This window comes from Rhineura floridana, chromosome 1 (assembly GCF_030035675.1).
Source record: "Rhineura floridana isolate rRhiFlo1 chromosome 1, rRhiFlo1.hap2, whole genome shotgun sequence".
Taxonomy (NCBI): Eukaryota; Metazoa; Chordata; class Lepidosauria; order Squamata; family Rhineuridae; genus Rhineura; species Rhineura floridana.
Window position 1 is genome coordinate 180,965,173 of NC_084480.1, and position 20,200 is coordinate 180,985,372.

The 20,200-nt window shown below is 40.3% G+C and overlaps 1 long non-coding RNA gene across 3 annotated transcripts; it reads right to left on the minus strand.

Moving 5' to 3' along the window:
• Positions 1 to 573: 573 nt before the first annotated feature.
• LOC133389997 (uncharacterized) lies at positions 574 to 18,552 on the minus strand. 3 transcript variants are annotated; one of them, XR_009764299.1, is made up of 5 exons: positions 18,424 to 18,552; positions 12,440 to 12,560; positions 9,628 to 9,666; positions 7,053 to 7,114; positions 574 to 4,138 (listed from the first exon to the last, which is right to left on the minus strand). It is a non-coding gene; the product is annotated as an uncharacterized LOC133389997 (long non-coding RNA). The 3 variants fall into 3 exon arrangements; XR_009764272.1 differs by lacking the exon at positions 9,628 to 9,666; XR_009764290.1 differs by lacking the exon at positions 9,628 to 9,666 and having other exon boundaries at positions 12,429 to 12,560.
• Between the last annotated feature and the right edge of the window lie 1,648 nt (positions 18,553 to 20,200).

Below are 20,200 nucleotides of genomic sequence, written 5' to 3' on the forward strand. Positions count from 1 at the left end.
AAAATAGTGTGAGAGGGAAATGACTATGCTGAACTAGGCTGCTTAACATGCTATTTTTTTCTATGCAAGGAGTTTCTTTGGCGAGAGGTTTTTTGTGTTTTGGGTGTTTTTGCAGTTCCCACTCCTTCAGCCTGAAATAGTGCAGTCCAGGAACAACTTAATTTATATCAACAATATTATCCTCATCCAGGGACTACAATCCACAGACAGCTAGTTTTCATATGTCAATTAGCTGTCCAGGGTGTACAAACCTTCTAGCACAAGGGAAAATGATTGCATTTGATAGCCTGGCAAGGCAACACATGCTAAAGCCCTTGCAATGCTGGACAGACATCCCAGTATTGGAAGCCTTTGCAACATCTTATGCAACAGGCCTGTGATTAACCACAAGTGTAGCAGGGTCCTTGGGGGGATGACAGTGGGACGAAACCTTGTAGGTTGCCCTGAGCACTTTGGAGGAAGGGTTGGATAAGAATATTAATGACATATCTTCAGTATATGTATTCTTATTTATTAGCATATATCAATCATATCAGTAATACTCATACAACATGATAAACATTAATAAGGAGGTGTTTTTTATATATAAACCTAAAGTTCATTTTGTTCTCTATTAAGTAGCATTAACTTCCTTGCTGTACATAAATTTGAATGGAAAAGAGTCTTTCCTATTAAGTTCTGTTGTATAATAGAGAATTCTAACTGTAACAACCTTACAGTAGCCCTCTTCAGTCTTCAGAGAGAATGCATATGGGCTTAAAGTTGGGGAAGGAGTGCATAGCCAGGTTCTGCCTCTAATGCTCCTGCATGCACTGCCCCCACTTCAGACTTTCCCATGATCAGCATGCAGACCTTAAGGGGGATTCTAAGCACGTTCTGGTGAATGCCCTTAAAATCTTCCACATGATCAGGAATTGATCAGAAACTGATTCTGAACATCTGAGCAGGGCTAATGAGTTTTCAGGACTGTTTGATTTTAATACTGTTCATTTCAAGAAACCTCATCCCTAGTAGCATCATCTGCTCTGATAGTTTGTTAGTCTTCTTTTGGATAATTTAGTGAGGTCCAAACTGGGGTACAGTTGGGAGAGTGAGTGAGTGGATTTCTAAGATCTGCCCCAGATTGGTGGAGGTTCTCCAAGTTAATACATTTTAACTGGCTGCATTCCAAGATGGATGGGGTGGGGCATTCAGTATGTAAGTGAAGGGTTCTTGTGCTATAGAGCTTCAAGATACAGAATTATGCCAAAGTGCATTGCATGGAGTGCACTAAATTTGCATATTTGATAGACAACATAGGAAATGCCAGGGGATCTTGGTATGTACTGCATTTGAAAAGTCAATAGCTGACCCCTGATATAGGGAGGGGGATTAGTACAAATAGTGTTGATGTGCCTGTATTCTTCTGGGTAATCAAAAGAGTGTAATAAGAATTTGTTAGGAAATACTAAATTGGGAGAGTTTGTTTTGGGGTATGTATGTGTATAACACACTATGCTGTACTAGAGGCACAACTTTCTCTTCTACTCTCTTCTCAGTTATTTCTCCATCTCTGTCTCTAACACCCAGACTTTCATCTTATCTCACTTTAACTGTGTTATCATTGTGATATTGTCCTATCATGTCATTGATGTTGCGTACATGCATGACTCAAGGAAAGGAATTAGTACTTATCTTGTATTGCCGTACTAAACGTAAGAGTCCAAGTAATGTCTGTCTCAGCGTTCATTCGTGTGCAATGAATTCTCCATATTTGATTGCCATATTCCTAGCTGACTTCATTAAGATTCCATAGCCACACTTAGTGACCAAAATGATGACTGAGAGCTGGACATTGAGGGGTAGGGGTGGGGGTGGGGACAGGGCATTTAATGAACATAATTATAGTTAGTTACATATGGAAATGCTAAAAATTATTCCTAATTATCTTCCAATACTCAACCAGATAGAGGGTGGAGTTGGCTGGATTTTTTTTGGGGGGGGGGCGCAGCTTAGTTTTCATTTACCACCTACCTATCAGATTGGCCAGATTTGTGAACATCCACCTGGAAATGTTGTATAAAAAGCAGTGTGTCGTGAAGAAATGGAAAGAAGCACAGTTTCAAGGATTATAAACCAGCTAGTCTGGTTTTAGAAGCACTTGGCTAATATCCAGTCAGTATATTTGATCATTTCTAAGGTGCTACCTTCACACCACAGGGGTCAAGAATAGCAGGTGCTATGCTTGTTTAAGTAAGACCTAAGCACAAACCCTTAAGTTTGCTTGGAAGCCTTCATAAATAATATCCTATTGTTAAGTTGTGATTCATCTTCGGTGAGGTGAATAATCAATCTGAATGTCGGTTATACGCTGCAGCGTGTCTGTGTGCTGTTGTGCTGCAGACTGAATTAATGAAAATGCCTTCCATATCACAAGGAAAAAACAAAAATGGTACACTGGAATGTTTGGATTTTTTATGATGGAATGGGGGTTCCCTTCTATTTGCTAGCATTAATCTAGTAAGGGCCAATTAAAGGGCAGCATGTTTGAACTGACTGCTGTAATTTTAGTAAGGAGTTTGAAATGAGGAAGCAGAAGATGTGCAAAACACTGCTAAAATTTTGATTGCCTGCAAGAACAATACTGTCAGGATTAGTTAATGCAATGGGGCCCTCCTTGTTTCTAGGATTTACAGCTGATGAGGAAAAAAATAGCCTGCTCCAACATAAGCTTATTCTGCAGAGATCACCAGGTGAAGCTTTCCATAGCACAGAGATGTGTTATCACTTGCTTATGTCATCAGATTAAGTCACTATTAAGGGGAGAGGAACAGAGGGTGATGCAGACTTGGCAACACTATCTGTTTCAGATCACCATTCTGCCAGAAGTCATCTCTCTCTCATTATTAGAAAGGATCAAAAGTAACAGTAACAGCAACAAATGTTCATTTAAAAACTGCCATTTTTGTGATTTAATCTTAAATATATCCAACAGCAGAGCTTTGAGGCTTCCTTCAAAACTTTCCCCTCCTCACTGAAATCTCTTGGCATCCCTTCCCCAAAATCTAAAATTGGGCTTCTGAGTATTTAGTGCATATAGAACCCCCCAATAACAATGACAGCCAGCCAGTTGTGAATACGCTATTGGGGATTTGCATATGCTTCAGCTGTAGTGCAAGGATATGGTGAAAAAAAAGCAAATCTTCATTTTTAAAATTCATAACCTCTTCACTCAGGTATACTAAGAAATGTCTCTGAACATTCCAAAACATTTTTTAAAAAAGGTCAATTCCATATGTTTCCCAGTTTTCCATGAGGAATCAATTACAATGGGTATTACAATAGCAACATCTCCAGGAAACATCACATTTATTACAGATTTACTGTGCAATGGAATGCAACTTCTTATAAATCCACTATATTTTTATTTTTATTTTTCCAAAGCTGAATGTTTGAGCAGATATTTGAAGGGTTAATATTATTTCCATTCCGGTGAGTTTTGCTTGCCATTATTTTCTTTTCCTTTCCCTTTTCTCCCTTTTAACTGATTCATAGCATAAAATCTTCCTGGACACCTAATTATTAAGCCAGCTCGCAGTCACAGCTGTCTGCTTGGAGAACCCATTAGATGCAGCAGTTGAAGCCTCCATAATTCCCCAAACTTCCCGGTTGTGAATATTAAGAAAAGATTTTTACATGTCATATGCAATTCGGAGGTGGTGTGAATGGCGTTGGAAATGACGAGCGCTGAATGCTTGTCCATCACTCCATTCACTGGTTACAGGTGGTCTCATTTTCCACTTTCAGATATCGGCTAGCTATGACAGCAGGCACTTAATTTGCATGTTCGACAGACAACAAACGGCCCTATGCATGTCAAAATAAGTGGTGATGCGTGACAGTTCCTACACAATACCGTCTCCTCTTTGCTTGACCTTTGACCTCCCTGCATGTCTTCCTTCACAATAAGAAAAAAAATGCACTTTTCAGCTTTGGAATAAATTTGATACCAAATTGATTATTTTCCTTTCTTCTTTTTCTATTTCTTCTTCTTTCTCTCTTCTTATAAAGTGTGCAGGCATCCCGTCTTTCATCTTAAGAGCTTCAAAACTCAGCCAGAAGAGCTTTAGCTTCATAAAATTTAAAAAAACGTAGGCACCTAGGAAGGAAGCTGCCTTGTTAAAATTCATTGTAGTTAAATAGTTTGGAGAATCTTTGTAAATGCAAATGTAACCTTTAAAAGAGAGCTTAAGTCAGGTTAATATTTGATTAAAAAATAAAATTTAAAAATATCACCTTAGGGCTTACTCGTTCTGAAATGCCCAGAAATTCATCTTGAGATATGCAAAGTTCCACCAATTGCAATGTAATCCTATACACACTTACTTCCTTGGGAGTAATCCCTATTGAATACATTGGAGTTGACTTATCAGTAGGAATGAGCTGTCAGTATCCTGTTCACAATTAAAGTGTCACCTGATTTATGTTTCCACATGTGAAACAATCACTTGTACACATTGTATTCCATATTTATTTTACTATTAGTGAATATTTATGGTGGATATCATGAGTCTAGGGGAAAGACAGAGGTGAATGCTCTAAGCCCAGAGATGAATTGCAACACCCTTCGGGTCTCTGTTTGGCCACCCAGTGCCAGAGGTTCCACATACTTAGAGTTTTTTTAAAAAAACAAACAAACATATAGCTAAGCTTTGTTGTGGTATTCTCTGTCAGCTATCTTATCACTCCTGCCAACATGTGAAAATCCAAAAAAACAGAGTCTTGGGCTCCTTCCCCTACGGTCAATACCTGCTCCCTGTTCACTCTTAGTGTGTAATTAATGTCTCTCACACACATACAAGCACAGCTGGTTAGATATTTTAAAACTTGTTTTCATGCAGCTCATATCCCTAAATTAATACAACATTAATGCTTTTTGGAGAGTGCAACAGTCTATGAGTAACAGATTCAAATCTTTACCATTCTGTTCTGTTTGCAGATGAGTGGGTTGTTGTCTGAGTTTGTTTGCACATTCTACTTACAAGACCTGAGAACTGAGTTTTCTAATAACTCAAATTTAGCAACATTTATCATAAGTAAATTGCAAAGGAAAATAAGTCTTTTGAAAAGTTCTGAAAAGCTCTTTAAGTTCGCTACTCAAGCCTTGGGTGCAGAGCTTGGAAAAGTTACTTTTTTGAACTACAACTCCCATCAGCCCCAGCCAGCATGGTCACTGGATTGGGCTGATGGGAGTTGTAGTTCAAAAAAGTAACTTTTCCAAGCTCTGCTTGGGTGTGATAGTTGTAGGCCAAGCACTTTCACACAGGATTCTGTCAATTGTTCATCCATTTCATGTTTGGGGATGAAAGTTGTTCATTGATGCCAAGCTTATACGGCAACTTCTGTCCTGTCCAGAGGCAAACACAAGTGAAGCAACTCCACATTTTCTACTGTTCAGGCACTTTCTCTTTTTTTAGAGTTGATTCTGTGCTGTGGGCTTTTCTTGGCAACCTGATTCCTGCTTTTTTTAAAAAAAGGAAGTGAGGAACAGCATGAGGAAGATGCCGTGCAATACCTTTTCTTACCAACAGCATGGGCAGGACTACTTCCTGAAGTGTTTGTAAGAAGTAAGTTGTTCAAATCTATCAGGACCACTTGGGGGCACTGGGGAGGGCGTGCCCTGAGAATGGGGAGAGATGCAGAATAGATCTGTACATGTCAGCTATGTTAATAAATAACAGCCCAGAGCTATGCATGATAGCAACCCTGCTTGCTATTTTGAATGGGGAGTGCTGGTGAAATAGCATGCTGCTCAGCTTATTGCATATCAGCTAGGATCAAAAATAGCATGCAAACTAGCCACATGCAAAAATGGAATATGGGGGTGCCCTGACTAAGCAACGCCATTTTTCCCTTTAGAGAGGCATTTGTGACATTAGCAACAGTTATCCTAATCCTTGCCCTCCTCTTCTTAGTCATGACTAGCAATTATCCACACATCTGACACCAAGGAGAAGTAAAAAAAAAAAAAAGGCAATTCTTAGGCCTTTAAGCAAAGGGTCAAAATCAAATGTGGGCATGCAGAGTGAATAAAAACCAACAGAGCTACTTTCTGGAAATACAACTAATAGTAAGTGCAGGAGGACTAGAGAACCAGTACACATTTTCCCAAGGAAAGAAAAGGCAAAGGAAAACTCTGTTATTTATACAAGGACTTATCCATCTCTAGCTGTTCTGTACACATACATTCCTATGCTCTGGCAGACATCTCACTAGTTACTATGCATTTTCTCACAGATGTTTGCTGTGTCTTACTTTTCATTAAAAATTACAATGTGACAGCAGATTATAACACTTTATGGTGTTACAAAGCTTAAGATGCACTTGTTCATCTTATACCCATGAGTGTGATTATCCCATGGTAACACTCACCACTATATTTTCCAGCCCTAGCCCTGCCTCTATACCTTCATGCAAGATCCCTCTTGAGAGCCTCTGTAATGGGGTGGAAGATGTGTAATTGGAGGCATAGAATGATGAACATTATCCTTTTGCTACTCCACATCACATAGGCAGATGACCTGCTACAATACTCGGGGGAATATGCCCTGTTTCTGTTCTAATACAGCATTTGTCTTGAAGTTTTTGTTTGCATCCTGATAATTAGGTGTGTACCTGTTATTATCAAGGGGGGAGGATAAGAAAGAGTAGGGGCTAATGACTAATGTATCTTGAACCTAGGAGTGGACATGGAACAATTTTATTTGCACCCACTTCCAGCTTTGCTAGATAGCTAGGATTCCATTTTCCAGGACTGACATCGTTGTTGAGAAAATTATCTTTTAGAATTAATTTCCTAGTAGTTATAACCATTAGCAGAGACACCTTTTTTAAAAAAACATTAGACAGTTTCATGAAAATAGAAAATACAGTCCTATACAAATGTCCATCAGAAGTAAGGGATGGGGGAGAAATTCAATTCAGTTTGCATTTAAAGCCTACTCTATCCAATCCACACTTTCCCAAACAATATGAGAACCAAAACACAGCTATTCTTTGAAATTCGCACTTACCTGAACTTTGCAATGCAGTTCTCCCACTAATGTTTACAAAAATTCATATAGCAGGAGGAAGTCTACATAAAAATGAATATAATAGCAAAAATTACATACAAAAATGTATTGTATTACAAGAAATTGCTTGCAAAAATATGGACATTAGTTAAAACTGCATACAAAATTCCTTTATTAGGAGAAATTTGGACTAAAATGCTGAAGAATTTTCATGAGGATTGCTTTTTTAAATAAATAAACAAATAATTACAAATCACAAATTGCTGCAGAATTGTGGAGTACTGAATTTCAGATTGCGAAAATGAGAAACTGAGAGAACTGAAACTGAGAGATCCTTTCATCCCTGTTGGGGATTTACAAAAATGTAGAGCTGATGCTTTCCTTTCCTGCTTACGAGCTTTTAAGAGACATCTGGCTGGCCTTGTTTAGAACTAGGGTTGCCAGGTCTCCGGTTTCCACCTGGAGACCCCGGTTTTTGGAGGCCTTGTCCGGGTCTCTGGGTGAGTCACCCCAATCTCTGGACTCTTAGCTTTCTTTTTTTTTTCTTTTTTTTAAAAAAAAATTAAGTTTCTAGGTGGTGTGGTTCAAGAGATATACGTCAAAATGTCAGCCCCCCCCCTAAAAAAATACTGTTAGCAGTTGGCTGCTCTAATTCTGCCCTTTCAGGTTTTTAGCCAATAAGTGAAGTCAGGGCTGCGATTGTCGAGAGATTTGCTAGCCTCCTGGCAATAGCTAGAACCCATTGCCAATCCTGAAAAGAAGTTTCCTTTTCCTGCTTCTCTGCACATCAGAAGTTGAGTGATTGTATAACTTTCACCAACAGCAAGATTGCATTTCTCTCTACAATAATAGCAGGAAATCTAGAACTCAAGATCACAGCCGTATCTTGATAGGCATTGCAAAGTAAACAATTTCCGTTACAATTATAATAAAAATGTACATGCAATTCTTTTAAAAAAATACTTGCAAAAATAGCACGTTATACATTTTATCTTGAACAGAAATTAGAAAAAAATAATTTCAGCAGTGTTTATAATAAAAGTATACATGCAGGTTTATTTTAAATTACTTGAAGAAAATAGCATATTATAGATTATATCTTGAACAGAAATTTGAAAATGTACATGCTGCAGCTTATGGCATTGCAATGCATTATTCTTTTCTGATTATAAGGAGTCAAACAAATTTAAATTTTCCTGGGCTGTTGAAGAGGGCAGTTTATTTGTCTAATTCATAGCCTGTTTTGAAAACCTTCCCAATATGAACCTTTAATCCTATACTCACTTTGCTGGAAGTAAAGCTGCAATGCTAGTCCCACATACCTGAAAGTAAACCCCATTGAATTCAGTAGGACTTACTTTGAGTAGACATGGTTAGGATTGTGCTGTAAATCAATGGAACTTTTGAATGAACATAGCAAATGATTGTGTTGTAAATCTTTCTCTCTCCCATCAGTCCTTTTTTTTTTGCAATTAGGCTGGGCTTTCTTAGGTGTCACTGCTTTTATTTGGCATGAAACTAATACTGATTTATTTTAAACAAATGTTCTGCAGTTACCAACTGGTTTTGACAATAAACTATTATATGGGGTGTATGTATTTTTACATCTCCAGTGTGTGTGTATATGGAATCTTTCCAACAACTCTGTGAGTAGATTTGAAAATGAAAGCCGCTCACAAGAAATAAATCTATTTAAAATCCAATAACCATAAAACAAGTATAAAACAGTTGCAAATGAGCTTAAAGTGGCATGATTTTGAATTTTGGGTTGGGTGAGTGAAGTTCCTTATCATTTGAGGTTGCAGTCCTGTGCACACTTTCCTGTTTGAGTAAGCTGCACTGAACTCGTTGGGACTTGCTTCTGAGTAAATATGCATAGGATTGCACTACAAATATCTACGGGTTGTGTAAATAATAAATATCTTTCTTCATACTATGTCTCAATATGTATCTGATTTCACACTATGGTTGTACATTATTATTTCCTTGACATTTTACATGTGCCCTTCTGCCTTGGGGTGGTCATAGTCCCCCTCTGATTTCACCCTGAGAGGCTGATTAGGCTGAGAGATGGTGCCCATGGTCATCCAGTAAACTTTGTAGCTATTTCCATTTAAAAAATAATTAAAATGATTTATATGCAGACAAAGTTTATGAAGTAATGCAGATCCACATAATACATGTAAAGCACATCCAACTTGCATTTAAAGCATATTATTTTCCACAAAGAATCCTGGGAAGTGTAGTTTCCTCCTCACAGTTAATTGTTCCCACCACCCTCAACAAACTACGGTTCCCATGATTCTGTGGTGGGATTTATGTGCTTTAAATATATGTTGAATTGCTTTAAATGCATGGTGTGGATCTGCCCTAGGTATGCTGTTCATTCATTGATGAACTGAAAATAACAATTTTAAAAGATACTTTTTTAAAACAGGGGAAGGGCTGTAGCTCAGTGGTAGGACATATGCTTTGCATGTAAAGGTCCAAAATTCAATCTCTGGAAAAGACTATTGCCTGGAATTCAGAAGAACCAATTGCTAGTCCATGTCATCAGTACTGAGCTAGATAGTACCAAATGGTGTGAGTTGGTATTCAGCAGATTCCTTTGTTCCTAAAAGAGGAAAGAGACCAAAGGGCCACAGTGACTCTGAAATTTATCTATGTATTTTACTTACGACATTTATATACCACTTTATTGTGTAAAACCTTAATGCAGTTTACAGAAGGAATTAAAACAATAAAATTATTGGCAAAAACAGTTAAAGATAGGCATTAAAAACATTCAAAATAATCAAACCAACAATGATTTAAAAACAGAAAAAAACCATAATAGCTTCTACATGCCTCAGCAGGGTTGCTTAAACAAAAATATTTTTAGTAGGTGCCAAAATGAGTACAATGAAAGTGCCTGCCTAATGCCAATAGGCAGGGAGTTCCAAAGTGTAGGTGGTGCCGAGGATTGATTTCTTACAAGAGCAGAACAAGTACTATGTGGCACCTGTAACATGGAAAGCACATGCTGAACTTGGCCTGGTAGCTAATCAGCAACCAGTGCAGATTTCAGAGCAGAGGTATTATGCACTGATAGGGTCTCACTCATGTCAGCAATTGTGCTGAAGCATTCTGCACTAACTGCAACTCTGTGTCAGGTTGTGCTGTGTGATCTCTGTGACCTAGGCTGACTGGCTGCCAGGTTCTTTTAGTTTTGGATTTTGGTTAGGAATCATGACTGGTTGCTGGATGCTCAGTTTTCTATGTTACCCTTGGGAATCTTGCTGTGGTTGGTATGGTATTGCATTTAGGAAATCATCACTGTCTTTTGTTTCAAATGTAAAATCAAATGTTTCATGAATTAAATTTCCACAAAAGCTATTTTGTGATATTACACAAACAATTCATTGAAGACACAGAGTTTAGAGGAGGTTTTTAACTGAGCTTCCTTGGGCTGATAGGGGGAAGGGGGGAAAGGCGAGGTCCATGTTTCAAGATGGGCCAGATGGGTGGCCAACACTGCCACAGCACCAGGCGCCCATCATGGCACCTCTGCTCCCTGCAGCACTACATGATCGGGGTGCACTGAGGATAGTCCGCCCTGGTTGACAGTTGTGCTGGGAGTGGGGGATGGCCCCCATGCAGAAGCCCCTGTGCCACCTGCACCCATGGTAGGGAGGGGCAGGGAGCTGGTGGGGGGAGGGTATGGAAATAGTCATCTCTTTTGACCCCAGGATGCGGTGAGAGCTGCTGCCTGGGGGCTGTAACACCAGCCACAGTACGAGGGCAGACTAATCAGCTTCTCTCCAGGCAGCCAGATCTCTCTCTCTCTCTCTCTCTCTCTCTCTCTCTCTCTGTGCATGCACCCACACAGAAACTATAAGTTGTGTTCTTTTCCTCAGAGCCTGAAACTTTAAAAATGTGGAATCTGGAGTAACCAGCAGCTCCCATCCTTAGTGTGCACTATGTTACATGTAACAAGCCAGGCATTTATTTTGCTCGCTCTTGGGGGGGCACTAACATTGCCCTTTTGCACATCCACAAACCTGTGCATGCGTGGGAATTAAAGAAAAGATATACGTTTCTGCTCTCTTCAGAAAAAGCATGCAAAAATCTAGTGACTGTTATGAACCAGTCACTGAAAAGGGGTGGACTCAGGGGAATGTCCAATGAAAAACCAAAAAAAAAAGAAAAAAGCCCACACATATGGACGCTTGATAATCAGGTTTTCACAATAATCCAACCACAAACGGGATATGTATGGATCCCGAGGCCACAAACTGAATATGGAAATGCTGATTTTGCGGTTAGGTATAGCTGGACCCAGAGTTGTATAATCAACAATAAACCAACTAACCTTAACCAGGAGAACATAATCAAGGAAATCGAGGTATTTCTTTGGCAGTTAAACTTGTACACCTGATTAACTTTTCCAGATGACCATAATAATGTGTTTTAAACTGCTTTTAAAATTGTATTTTGTATTGTTGTGACCTGCCCTGGGATCTTCTGATGGGAGGGTGCAAGTAAATAATGATAATGATAATAAATTTATTTGCATACCACTATTACATTTAAAACAGCAAAGTGGTTTACAAGTTTTTTAAAACTACAGTAAAAACCAACTATTGCAAAAATACATCTTCTTGCCGGCATTAGCCTGGCAGAACAGAAATGTTTTCAGCAGGCTTTTGAAAGTCAAAACAGAAGGTGCCTGCTGAATCTCTGTTGGCAGAGCATTCCAGAGAACTGGGCCAATGACACTGAACGCTCCATTTTGTGTCGATGTTAAATGAGCTTTGCCAACTCGGGATGACCAAAGCCGCTCCTGCAGATGATGTCAGTGATCAAGCTGGGATGTAAGGGTTCAGGTGGTCCCTAAGATGATGATGATGATGTGGTGTAGTGATTAGAGCACTGGACTATGCCCTTGGACACCAGGGTTCAAATCCCCACTCAGCCATGAAGCTTGCTGGGTAATTTTGGGCTAGTCATAGCCTAACCTACATCATAGGGTTGTTGTGAGGATAAAAGGAAGAGGGAGGAGAACCTTGTATGCCACCTTGAGCTCTTTGGAGGGGAAGGGGGAGGCATGGATATGGGGGTGAAGGTGAAATTGGGTACAAATCGAGTCTGCAAAATAGTAGTGGCTTCAGAAATGTGGTTGGGAAGGTGAAAAAAGAGCTTAGTTGTTGCATGGAGTGGGAAGAGGGCAAGTGATGGGGTTGGTGAGTGGAGCAAGCAGGGGCGCAGTCCCTAGTATTCTCATATATGTTTTATCATCAAAATGGTTACAGAATTAGGTTTGTACTTAATTTTTACACAGCGTAGAGAATAAAAAGGGGCTTTTGGATTGTGTGCCAAAAAATTCAAAACGCATACCTTTTGCTTACCTTTTCCATATAGTGTTTGCTGTCTGCTCACAGGTGCTTTTCCTGACCTGCAGTTTTGGCACTTTTTTAAAGTGGGCTTCTTCCTGAGGCATTTGTTCAATCATTAATTAATCACATAGTCCTAGGCAATATGATGATATGTCATTAGCTAGCCATTTTGGCTAGTACATGATATCATGAAGCCAAATTAGAGTGAAGGTAGGAAACATTAACCTCAATTAACTGCCTGCACTATATCAGTACCATCTGATTACTGATTTGGTTACACAACAACATCACATAGTGAAATCAGGGTAAGGGCAACACTTCCAGCCTTGCTCTGAGTGATTTTGCCCCCTTAAAATCCCCAAATCTATTACCAGAAATGCAGGGAGTGTTTTACGATGGATAATGTTTTTCACAAAATACCCTCGCTCAGGTTTGCCTCAGCCTTCAAAGAAATACAGGTAGGGGATTAGCAAATGGATTTCACACCTATATCTTTGGTACCAAAAAAGTATTTCATTCCTAGTTTAGCCCAGATAAATTTCCTACAGGTATCCTAATTTTACATATGTCTGGCTCAGACCAAAATATATCTGTGTTTCCTATATTATGCCCAGTCTTACATATGTCCAACTCAGGTCAAGGTTTGCCCATCAAAGAACAGGATCTCTCCAGTAACTACCTCTGGCACCATGTCAGCTCAGATTTAGTTTTCATTTGGTGCTGATCCATGGAGTCTTTGACATTGTTAGTAAACTGTTACTGGCACAGATGGAGTTTAAATGGGACTTCTGAATTTCTCAGTTGGGTGACCATATGGTTGATGAAATATTTAATGATCTTCCCCTGCCTAGCCTCTAATTATAGAAAATCTGTTTAGAAAAAGACCAGCATTGGCTTAAGAGAACAAAGCAAGTTCAAAGAAAAAAGAAAACCCCTCTGGTCTGAACTGAAACTTTAAATGAGATCGATTTTATTACTTGAAGAGTGTTATCAATACTCCCAGTTAACTCACTACTTAAATTTAACTTTAACCCTTAGGTTAATAAACTTCATTTTCTATCTCCATCCCAGGCCAGGTTGAATCCTTTAATAGTGATCATGCCAACCTTTTAAACATATGTATTTTTAAGCCCTTTTATCCTCAGTGAAAAATCAGCCACTTTGAATGACAAATCTAAGCTGTTCAATAGCTCATCATGTGCTATAACTATTTCCAGACTGCAGACAAGGGATTCAATTGAATTCCCTAAGCAAAATAATCCCTACACATAGAAAATTAGCACATCTAGCATAAGGCTAGCCTAAAACACTGTTTCCTCATATCCAGCTTTCTATGTGCCAGGAGGTTTTAAAAAATAAATAAATAAATTGGGGAGTAAAATCTTCACAGTGCAATCCTATACATATCTACTCAGAAGGAAACCCTACTGAATTCAGTGAGGTTTACTCGCAGCAAAGTGGGTACAGAATTGCAGACTCAGTTAAACAACCACCCTGGAGCGGTACCAGGGCTGTGGAGTAGGTACACCAAACCTTCAACTCCGACTCCGACTCCTCTATTTTTCTACTGTCCGACTCCGACTCCACCCAAAATTGCTTCTTGTCAATCAAAATTTATTTGGAAGTCGGAGTCGGTACATTTCTACCGACTCCAACTCCGACTCCTCCCAAAATTGCTCCCGACTCCGACTCCACCCAAAATTGCTCCCGACTCCAACTCCACGACTCCGACTCCAACTCCACAGTCCTGGGTACTACAATCCATAAACACTGTACCGCTCCTCCTTTAACACCATTTGGGACTCACCACCATGCAACACCAACCTTGCATGGCAGCCCACTTGTTAAATGCCCTCATTTTGATAGCTGCCTGGGATTGCAAAAAAGATGGAATCATGAGGCTACTGCAACTTGTTTTAGGTTATTGTAATTACCCTGGAATTTGCTGGAACCCCAAAAGGATTTTTTGTGTGTGTGTGTAATATCTACACTGTTAAATGATTATCCCACTGACGTTATGTTTTAGCTAGGCGCTCGTTATAATTTTTGGGATGGGGGTGGGGGAATATGAATCTGTAGTTTTCTCCTTAACTAGAGATTTTGACATTCCTTAGTCAAAATGTTCATTGCTTAATGGCAGAAAACCAGTCACAAATTATCATACTAATAATAGTATGAATATATAAGAAATACCCAATAGCCTTTAAAAATTGACAGCTTCTTAGGTATTGTTAGAACTTGTACTGAGGCTGCTAAACTGACATACCATACATGGCAAACTACAGATGCCTTCTGTCTGCCATACGTACATTTTTGCTATATGTTAGGTATGGGGAGACCCTGTTGGTTATATTTCAATAATAATTAAGACTTGGAAGATTATTTTTTCCTAGAAATTTGCTGGAAGTCTGGTTTGTTGTTCTGGACTTGGGTTAGTTCACTAGGCCAGACTTATTTTTAACTACTCACATGATAGCCATAGGCAACAAAGAATTTCAGTCGGGCAAATGAGTGGGCTGCTGAATGGAATGTTCCATCCTTCCGCTACCAGCACCCTGAATTATGCTAGGTATTGCCGAGGGCCCTTTGCCTCTCCCTGCACAGTGTAGAAAGCAAGTGGACTGACAAGGGGAGACATGGACCACTCCATCCATCCTTTGGCAGCCCACTATGTTTCCATGCAGGCCACAGAGAAGAGTAAGCCCCCTCCTGTGCATGTAGCATAGGAACCAAGAAGACTGGTGACAAAGGGAAGGAGTGTTCTTTCCATTCACCACCAGCCCACTTGGTTTCTTTAAAAAAATATATTTTTATTGAATCTTAAATTATGGGACCATTGATACAACATATAGATCATCTGGTGAACACTTAAGGCAGTGTAGTTGGCAGGGAGGGAGTGCTCACCCTAAACTGATGCCTGGAGGCTCTGAAGGGCTGGATGTGGGCTAACAAACTGAAACTTAATCCAGACAAGATGGAAGTGTTGCTGGCCAAGGGGAAAACTGCCCCAGGGATAGGGTTGCAACCTGTTGTGGATGGGGTTGTACTCCCCTCGAAAGAGCAGGTCCACAGTTTGGGAGTTCTTCTGGATCCTGCCCTGCTGCTGGAATATCAGATGGCTGCGGTAGCCAGGAGTGCTTTTGGCCATCTCAAAATGGTCTACCAGCTGTGTCCGTTCCTGGAAGCAGCTGATTTGGCCACAGTGACACATGCATTGGTGATATTGAGGCTTGATTAGTGTAAAGCACTCTACGTGGGGGTGCCTTTAAAAATGGTTCAGAAACTACACTTGGTCCAAAATGCAGCAGCCAGAATGTTAACTGGAGCACAGCGCAGGTAGCATATTACTCCTGTGCTTTATTGACTCCACTGTCTCCCGATTTGTTTCTGAACCCAATTCAAAGTGCTGGTTTTGACCTTTAAAACCCTAAACAGCCTTGGACCAATGTACCCGAGGGACCGCTTACGCCCATATGTTCCTGCCCTGGATTTAAGATCATCTGCCTCTGGTCTCCTCTGCGTGCCTGGAATGAAAGAAGATAGACAGGCACGCAGGAGAGAGCCTTTTCAATTGTGGCTCCCAGACTTTGGAATTCCCTGCCCCAAGAAGCCCGCATTGCTCCCTCCCTGATGGGTTTGGTTGGGACTGATGGGTCAGCCTGACACTGTTTTAAGTTTTTTTAATCTTTTATTTTTATCTTTTAAGTTCTTTTATTCTCACTCCCTTATATGTGTATGCACATATATACATGTATGTATGTATGTGTGTGTATGTTATGCATAATGCATTTTATGTATTTTTATTGTATTTTACGCATTTTAATTTACTGTAATGTTTGTGTTTTTATGGTGTATTTTATTATAGATGTGTGGAATTTTATTGTAGCTGCCCTGAGTGCCCTATTGTAGGGTAAAAGGGAGGGATAGATAGATAGATAGATAGATAGATAGATAGATAGATAGATAGATAGATAGATAGATAGATAGATAGATAGATAGATAGATAGACAGATAGATAGACAGATAGATAGACTAGATAGATAAGATAGATAGATTAGACAGATAGACAGATAGACAGATAGACAGACAGACAGACAGACAGACAGACAGACAGACAGACAGACAGATAGACAGATAGACAGACAGATAGATAGATAGATAGATAGATAGATAGATAGATAGATAGATAGATAGATAGATAGATAGATAGATAGATAGATAGATAGATAGATAGATAGATAGATAGATAGATAGATAGATAGATAGATAGATAGAATAGGACACATCACACAGCAATACCAAAAAGAGAGAACAAAAATATACCCATACATGAAACCACATGCAGGTTGTCCCAGAAAGGAAAACCAAGAAGCAACAACCCCCACCCCAACCCTTCCTCTCTTCGCAATGGCATGTAGGAAAAAAAGAAATAGAGCGATCCTATTTCCATATTCACAAGAAATGTTTAACAACAATAAAAGTAATGAAAGGAAGATATATCTAAACATCAAGAGTAAATTTGTGTTGGATGGCAAATATGGAAAGTTTCCAAATATAGGGTGTATAGGTCTGGTCAGCTAGTGCTGCTCCCTAAGTATTCCAAGTATTAGAAGCACTTTCTGTCAAGGATTCCAAATATTAATGTAATGGGCTGGTGAGGCCCGACCATATTCTGCTTGGCTAATGTAAACTATAAAGGGGTACCAGATATCAATAAAGGTATCTTTTCTGGAAAGCCCTATTACTGACCTAAGCTTGGAAGCAAGTCTTTCCACAAAAGCTATGACCCGCACTTTCTGAGCCTGCTTGGTTTCTATGCTAGATATTCAGCAGGTGAACCTCCTATGCTTCTAGCATAAAAACATAGGGTTGTATCCAATGTAGTACTAAGTCAAGGACCTATCAGCACAAGAATTACCACTAGCCCACCTAGGACTTTCCTCCATCCCCTCCCCATGTGTGCCTCCTGCATCTCCGGAGCAGATTTGGGGAGGGTGCAGGCAGGGCTGGTTCTAAAGGGCGGCCAGGTGGGGCACTGGCCCAATGGCCCCTGGAGCTACAGGGGGCCCCTCAGCCACCCCTCTGCTCCCCTTCTGCAATCCGCAGGCCCCCCATGCCCCCCACACCCCTACTTACCTGTCTGTTATTTTTTACCATTGCCCTTAACGAAGATGGTGGCCGCGGTTTCCCTAAGGTACTGAAGCCCCTGCTGCCATCTTAGTTGATGGCAGAGATTCGCACGTGTAGCATGCACATGTGCCATCAACAAAGATGGCGGCGGAGGCGTCATCCCCTTAGGGAAACTATGGCCACCATCTTTGTTAAGGGCAATGGTAAAAGACAGCAGACAGGCAGGTGGGGGGCATGGGCGCGCATGCGCACACACATGCACACACACGCCGGGGCCCAGGTCAAGCTGATGCATTCAGGCATTCCTGGAGCTGGCCCTGGGTGCAGGGTACATATGGGAGAGGAGCGGGGGTAAGCTTTGTGCTAACAGAACACATTTGTAGAATACTACCCAAAGTGAGTGGCAGCGAAGATGGCGTCCGGCAGATAACAGCAAGTTTGGTCGCTCTCAACTCTGATATAAAACATCAAGCTAAACCAAACTAAACTAGGGGAATAATCTCTGTCCCACTCATTTTGTTGCTTTTTTCTATGGGATGTTTTTGTTGGCTGGGCGTTTAGATTCTGCAGGTCTGCCTCCCGTTATCTCCTTTGGTGTTTGTTTGCTTCCTATAACCGGCTGTCTGGGAGAAACAAAGATAGCTGCTCTTTTAGAAAATAATGAGACTGTGAAAATAAAAATCTGGACTTAACCAACAGACGAACAGAAAAGGAAAATAAAGGAAATTTCCGGCTCTGAGAAGGTTTGGAGACACCAGAAAGTGAGTAGAAGTTAAACCTTTTTTAACTAGAATTGGCCAAAAACTCAGTTCTAGACTGGGGTGATACCCAAACACTCTAACATGGTATACACGAGAAGAGATTACCTGACTCAGGGGCTTGATATTCTGGAACTATCAACAGTAGAAAAAAAGCCCAAACAGTTGAAAATCACCCAGTATTTCTCTCCCAAAGAGCAGACAAATTTATCTGGTACGATGAAAGAAAAAGGCCAAGAGCTTACTTTGGAGGAAAAGGGCCCTGAGTCTGCTAAAACTTGGACTAATGTTGAAAGCAGCAATACAAGGAAAGAGACTGTAAAGGGCCTTCTCTTGGATACACCTATGGATTGGTCTCTGGATTTAAATGGAGCAATCCAACTGGAAAGTCCTGCTTTTTTAACTCCCTCTTTGGCCCAGGAGATTGCGCAAGCAGAAAATTCGGCAAGCTCCTTGATAACAAACAAATTACAGGTGGTAACTACAGATTTGAGGGATATGGAAAAGGGATCACCTGGGGCTGGCTCTGACAGCCTACACCTCATGGCACAATCTCCGATTATTACATCAAGTCCCACCAAACTATTGGAGGGGAAAAGTGTACTGAGTACAACCAGCTATTTACCCTTAGATTGTTGGCTCTTTACATTGACTAAGGACATTGAACACATCAAAAACTTTATTTGTGAGGCAAATAAGCTGTTAACTACACTTGTGGAGGCGTATAGTAAACTCCCCCTCCATTCTGACCCTTTATCTCGATCTAACATGGCTCAACCGCAACAAATGTCCCAAGCAAACGCTAAACAAAAGGACAAGGGAAAACAGGTGACCAATTTAAGAAGACGCCATGGTAAAATGGCCAGACCATCTAAATTGAGTAAAAACATCAAGCGCCCTAAATTTCGTCAATATGTTAAAATGAATTTCTCCAAACTCTTTAAAATTCTAGAGTCACTCACTGACTCCAAAAGAAAACAACATGTAAATCATCCAAAGCAGTCCATAACTAGTGACCAACTTAAAGGAACCGCTGAACCCGAGATTCTAATGGTGTCTGCTCATCTAAAGGATTCAAAATCTCCTAAATATAATCAGAATACTTTAAAACGTATGTGCCCTTATTCCAATACTAGGGAGGTCAAGATGCAGAGTCCCACCTCAAAATGGCAATTAAAACTTATCCGTAGGAAATTAGTACTGACAAACTACCCAAAACCGTCCGGATATCTAACTCAAAGGGAGCGCAGAATTCATCTGTTGCATCTACTCAACAGCGTTTTGCCCAACTGGTTCTCACCAGCAAATATATCTTCAGTGGAATATCTATACTACAATAGCTACATGGCGCGAGCAGTGGTGAAGTTTGACTCCTGGGAGCATGCAGATCTTCTGCTGCAACATAAATTCAGTCTATGGCACCATGGCATTGAAATAAAGAGATTTTTTATGAACGTAGCAGTGCCACAACCCCTTTGCCTAAAAATTCCAACTAAAAACCTGACAGAAAACTTTGACGTGAAGCATTTAGCAAAACACACAGAGTTAAACTCGAGCCAGGATGTTTCCACACATCCGGACCAACAAGTTCATCTTAGCGTCTTTACAACTGAGCCTCAACGATCCAAATTGACTCAAATACCTGCGACCGAGGAAGAAAGTGGCCCATATATCGAGGAGGAAGTAAGACTGTTGGAAGCTTATATAGATCTCTCAAGTGAGGCGCAATTTGACATAGTTGAAAGATTGCAAAACTTGACATCGCTACTTACTAACAAATCTTTAAACGACGTACATCCTAACCAACCCTTAGAAGGAAAGTCTCCATCAGAAACCTCCTTGTCGGGATCAGACAGACTAACGGAATCAGTTGAAGAAAGCTTAA